Source organism: Parambassis ranga, chromosome 24 (genome assembly GCF_900634625.1).
Source record: "Parambassis ranga chromosome 24, fParRan2.1, whole genome shotgun sequence".
Taxonomy (NCBI): Eukaryota; Metazoa; Chordata; class Actinopteri; family Ambassidae; genus Parambassis; species Parambassis ranga.
Genome location: NC_041043.1, coordinates 2,506,485 through 2,513,167, shown reverse-complemented (window position 1 = coordinate 2,513,167; position 6,683 = coordinate 2,506,485).

Genomic DNA, 6,683 nt, shown 5'->3' with positions numbered 1-6,683 from the left:
GAACAAAAGATGCAGGCAGGTCACCAGTGTGAGCTGGAAGAATCATCCTCATCTTGTAGAAAATTTCACAAACCTTATCTTCATTTCACAAGTCAGTTGTTACGTTTTATTCCATAAAGTACCTCAATAATAACAAAAGGTTACATGAGACAGCAACCTTCAGGGATCAAACTTCATCATGCTGAACAGGCGCAGCTTATTGCTGCTGATGATTAAGTGGCTGTGGTGTCGTTTGTTTATCGCCTAATGTTCGCCTTTGAAGTCTGATGATCATATTTAGTGTGCATAAATTATGACACCAGTGTGCATATGTGAGGATTATCTTAAAGAATAAAATAAAGCTTTTGTACAATAATCCAGAAGACAATTAAAACAAAAACAATAAACAAAACAAAAAGCCTGTTGCTGCATTTGTTAGCATGTCTTTCTCAGGTTTGCCTCATCTGTAGGTGACATGCAGTCTTTGTCTGAAGACCTCTCAGTGTGTGGTTGTTTACCTTTGTATCGCTGTATTGATCTAATCAAGAAAGCTCTGGTAGATGATGAGATCTGATGAAAATTGTCATGCAAACATTCAATGTAGATATGAATTAACTGAGGTCCTAGAATAATCGTATATCATGGGTCAGTGGCTGCAGGAATATAAAGGCTCTGTCATTACACAACATTTGTCATTATCAGTGTGTTGGACAAAAACGCTGACACATTAGCTCCAACTGAGCAGTTAAATGCTCAAAATCATGAATTCATACCGTTGATAGTTTCAATCCTAAATTTCTTGTCCACATTCTTTTGTATTTTATTAGCAAACCTAAAGTCCAGAGGAAAGAGGAAAAATCCATACATCCTGGAGAAATAATGCACATTGATTTTGTGCTCATCCAGGCAAATAACTTAAGCTGCATTGTCAACATACACTACGTGTTCTTCCCAAAAACCCACATACTGTGTGTGCACATCACACACTTTGATACACACACAGCTGCATGTTAGCTCTTGTGTTTGTTGGCATGGACTCGGGGTATATAAGGCTGACTAAACTTCTCTGAGAACACATTACATAATGTCATGATTTGAGGACATCATTGGGGCAATGCCAGAGAGACAGGAGCCATCCTACCCACCCTCACAACATCCTGGGAGGGGTGCCCTTCAGCCGCCTACATCTCATTACATGAGGTTCATCGTGGCCTGCAGCCTCCCACTGACATTCACTTAGAGCCTTTCATTTTCCCATCATTTGCTCTGCCTCCGTGACTCCTGCTGTCATTTGCTAATTATTCCAGACATACCTCCAATTAGGGTTGAATCTGTTTATTAGCCTGGGAACCCCATTGAGTGAAATACACCTGCACTGCTGTGCAGAATGAAGAGATGTGAAATGATGAAAGATTATGTGGATCAACAGGAAAAGCTGAAAATAGGTGACAGATCGGAAATTGCAAATAATCTTCAGAGACCAAATCCCATTTTGTAGCAGGCTGTAAACATGGTTCTGTTGTGAAGTTTGATATTTTCACATTGAGATCTACTGCATGTTGTTTTTTCCCACTTTTGTAAGTTTTTGTTGTTGGTGGTGGTGGTGGTGGCACGTTCCAAATGATTTGGGAACTTAAAAATTAGCTTCGCTGATATTTTAAATTTCGCCTTTACCTTTGCTGCTTTGTGAGAACATTTGTTCTACATACATTAACATGAAGGCTTTCCTGTCAACCTGTAGGCCTGAGCCTCTGCAATCCCTGCTTGCATTATCCACACCCACCATATTGAAATGTGTCACATGTCTGTTGAGTTATTACCTAACACTTCTCTTTAAATGAATATTTGAGACATGATTGCTCGCACCTCGTAATGTGAATGGCTTTTCTTCCTACAGGTCCATAATAAACATTGAAACATGACCCTAAAGTGAGAAAAGCTCACATATTGGCCAAGAGTAATTAATACACAAAATGCCACTAAAACATTTATAAATCAAATAGGGACACTAAAGAGGAAACGCTGGACAAATATATTAGATGGGAAAAGACTGTAAAGAACATGGTTCATTATGTAATTATATATAATAATGACAATTAGTATGATTAAATTCTCAACATGTTTTATATTAAGTACATAATTGTTAATATATTGTTAATATTGCAATATTTGGTACAGGAGAGTCTGCCATTTTTATTTTCATAAAATCTGACAGCAACCTCCCCCCATCTCCGAGGGTCCTCTGAGGTTACAGTGTTTGGCCCTCCTATAATATTGATGGATGTTAACGATTAGGAGGCTTGGGGGTTCTTTCTGCGGCTTGGTGGGCCACCAGGTGACACATCTGACACCTGGTAATGAGACACTTAACAGATCCTTAGATTTCCAGCTGGTCTTCCTGTGGACTGGAGAGGAGACAGTGGTCTGTCTGGTTGCTAATCGGGGTGTCTCTGTGGTCACTTTCCTTCCAAGGAAAACACGCCTTATCCTTGTTTATCAGTTGCTACTTTTGGATTGATTGAAAGTAAATATAATCAGTTCATTCATTCAGTCCTTTGAGCACATTTTCAGGCTTTCCTGAGATTACATGTTAAAAAAATTCTATTTTTACATTGACTTATTTATTTATTGGATTGTCAGCAAAGACTGGCTACTGGCTGCTTGGTATTAGCATGACCAGCAGCCATCTTTGCATATGTTAAAGGACCAGTGACTAGGATTTGGTTTGTCCTACACTGACCTCTGTTTCCTGTCAATCCTCTTGCATGCTTTTTGGTTTTTAAGTACCTAATGTCCTGGGACTGTGTGAGTGAATTACACAATGATGATTACTGTCTACAGCCTGATTTCATCTCAAAGTTATAATAGCATTGCTTTGTGAGAGAAATTACCATTCAAATACAGTCACTGGGTTTCTTTGTGCACACATCACACATACTGATAGATAAGGTGATGAAGCATACTTTAGGTTTACCCTGAAACACATGACGTTAAAGCCACAGCCACACTGATAGAAAACAAAGCCTTGATGAGGAATGAGATGAGAGCACCGACTACGGCTGGGATACAGTGTAAAAAAAGGTTACATGTTACTGTTGAGCAGAGTTGACAGGCTGCATGATAGAATTTCATCCTGGGCTGAAAAGGTTTGCAGCTGCAGACACTGACCGAAATGCCTCTGCAGACAATTTTTATATGTGGAGAGATGTGGACACACTGTGTGTTAGGATGTGTCTCACAGTGTCACTTTGAGCTGCATAAATTTCCTTTCCTGCTGTTCTCTCTGTGCAGGGGTTCATCTCCAAAAATATATCCTACTATATGATAGAAAGCTCATCTGACATTCACCTCCAAAGATTTTTTCTCCAGTGGAGGAAGGTTTGGTTTTATTCTGTCACAAGCAATATCACAGACCTGCAAATATATGCATACTACACAACTCCAACCTCTAACAAGATCAGCGCCACGTCTCAAGCATGATAATATGTAGCAAGCATGGTTAGAAAATGGAGTTTGCATTGGGTGTGGAACACCAATAGAGGTTGCAGCTGTTGTGGTTTAAACATGGTAAACACTCATATATTGAACTCAGGTGCTTCCATTTCTTCTGATCATCCTTCAGATGGTTCTACACCTTCATTTGAGTCCAACTGTGTTTGATGATACTGATTGGACTTGATTAGGAAAGCCACACACCTGTCTGTATAAGACCTTACAGCTCACAGTGCATGTTCACTGCTAGGTTGTACTAGCTCATGGCTAATAGTAGAATACTGGAATATCTGTGCATCTTGACAATGCTGACATCCTGATGACATAGTTTTCAACATTTTAATTGAACATGTCAGTGTGCTCACATTAGCTTCACATTTGATTAGCATTTGGCACACGGTTATAGCTGAGGCAACATAAGCTAATGGTAAGATGCTAACCTATTAACCCAAAATCAACTCATGTAGTATAGGGGTGCTAACATTTCCTGAAGGTAGATTGACCTGACCTGATGGTGATGCATCCTGATACATCGGGCATCAATACAAAAAATGTAACATAAGTTCATCCAACAGGCCAGTATATAATTTAGTCTAGACTCAACAGTGCCAGGCTAAATCATTTTCTCAGTGGAAAAACAAAGATGTGACAGCATCTCCGCAGTCTATTTTTAAACATCACATGCCACCTCAGCACATTTTACAGCCTCATTAGCAGGAATGAAGTTTCATCATAGAGCTGTAAACTGTACCCACCAGCATCTACTCCCCCATCATGCTCTGCAGGCTGACGTGCTGTAGGCTTATTCTAGAACTTCTTTGCCAATTGTCTACAAAGCAATGACTGTTTGTCAGGTTTGGACTGCTCCTACCTTCACACCTCATTCAGAAACAGTGAAATAAATCTACATATACATCTAGTAGGTGGTCAGCAGTATTTTATGTCCCACCGATGCTTTTTTTAAAAATCAATCGGTGTGAAAGTTGCTCATTATTCCTCGCAAAAAGAGAAACAAACAGCTGCACTGTAAATCCTGGTGGACAGGTAATCAGTGACAGATATGACTGAGAAGACTAAAGCATTCAGTTTATTGTGCTGAGGGTTGTGCCGTGTTGAGTAAATAATTCAGAGCAGATTTAGAACACCACAGTAAGTTTCATGAGGAGGATGTGCTTATAGCTGTCAGCTGATGAATTCTTTAAGCACAGCGACTGCTTCTCTCCCCCTGATGTATTATTTATAAATCAAGGTTCGGTCTGGGTGCAAGCCATTGCGTTTCTCTTCAACTGTTGCCAGAGGCTCTGAATTGTTTTAACAGGCACAAACAGCTGAGACCATAAAGCTGATATAAACCAGATTACTTGTTGCTGCAACTTGTTGCTTATGAATGATTTTCCTGGTAATCTAAGCAATAATAAGCTTATTTTGGATGATACAGTAGAGAAATAAACACACATAGCAGACAGACAAAATTGTAGGCTGAACGTTGTAAGGGTGCATTATGGGAGTGTGGTAACAGGCTGGTGAAATGCAAAGGTCAATCTGTAAAATTGTGCCTTTAGGACATTATTACCTTTTAACCTTCAATTTTCTGCAGCCTTTTCCTGCTCTAAACAAACCAGCACGTCTGTTGTTCCAACTACTCCATGCAGCAAAGCTTAGTTTGACCTGTAATGGTGGGCATTATGAATAAAGCTATAGTTTCAATAAGGCGTGCAGTGTGAAAGCAGATGCATCATGTAGTATGTACATAGTTGTTTTCCTGTTAGTTCAACCTAGAGAGCAGCACATTATGTTACACCTACTGATATATGTTCCATAAGGCGAACAATATACAGTATTAATGTGTCACCTCTAGGAGGGGCTTGAATATTTTTTTGAGAGCACTCAGAGTTCATGTGGTTACTTCAAGTACAGCTTTAAAAATTTGATACTGTGGTGGACTCCAGGCACATAATTCATCATAATTTGTGTTTCAACCCACAGATGTCTTGGCAGCAGCTCAGGTCAGCGGTCCAGTAGGGGATGTTGAAAGTGGCTCTCCTGTTAACCCTCCATATCCATAGCTGCTCAGAATTACAGATGAAAAAGGAAATCTCTCTGGACAGCACCCATTCTTCTTCAACATACACTCCCTCTCCCATCGTGTGGTGCATGGCAGTATTCTGTGAACGGAAACTGTTGATGAAGATTCTCAGTCATCTACGTCATTTATCATTCGAGAGTTAGTTAGAGTGAAGCTAAGCTACTAGGCTTGTAGAGGTTTCTTGAAGACGTTTTACTGCTCCTCTTTGTTTGTTTTAGCGAGGTTTATATATGGTGGAGGAGCTCAGTGGGTTGATCTGTGTGAAATATGTTATACCTGTTAATGTTGTTCTGGCTGTCTGTCACAGCTTTAGTCTCTCTAATGACTGGCTGATGACTGGGAGAGAGGACATGGCTATGAAACTATGAAAGTGTGACATGATGTGAAACCTCCATAGAAGAGATGAAAGCACTGTCTTGTATGTGGTGGAAATATTGTGTCTGAGTCCACCACCCCTTGTCTTTGAGGTGTAGATAGACTGCTGAGTCTTGACCTATGGAGCCGGTTTTCCTGTGGTCTGCCATGTGCTTGTAGTCGTTGTTTAGTTTCCCCAGTATACAGCATTCTTCACTGCACTTTTGTATGTATATATATATGTATATATATATATATATATATATATATATATGCAACATTGCCTTGCTTTTCCCTGGGAGAGAGTTTATGTCTCAGTGTAGTCAGGGGTTTGAAGTGGACAGGGATGGTGTGATTATCATTGATACTCCTGATATATATAGACTTATTTGTATCAATAATCACTAATAATTATCACTACATCCCTCGCTGTAGCCAGGTTTTTTATTGTGATACTGTGATTCAAACAACATAAACCTGGTCAAACAGACAAATTGTGTGTCTTTGTTCCACTTGGTATCAATCTACAGCTTCTTGTTATTAGCAATATACGCAATTTCCCCATTGTGAGACAAATAAAGGTTTTCTTAAAGGTTTTCTTAATCTTAATCTTAATCTATTCCATATGTTGTGAATTGAAATGCAAAATCTGAACTCTGCTCTGCTCTTCAACATGCTGGAAATGTGGACAGTAAGTGCCATATGTGTAGGTCAGCATTAAAGGTCATATTGTAATATCTAGCTGGGTTGTGGACAGCTGTAGGGAAACACT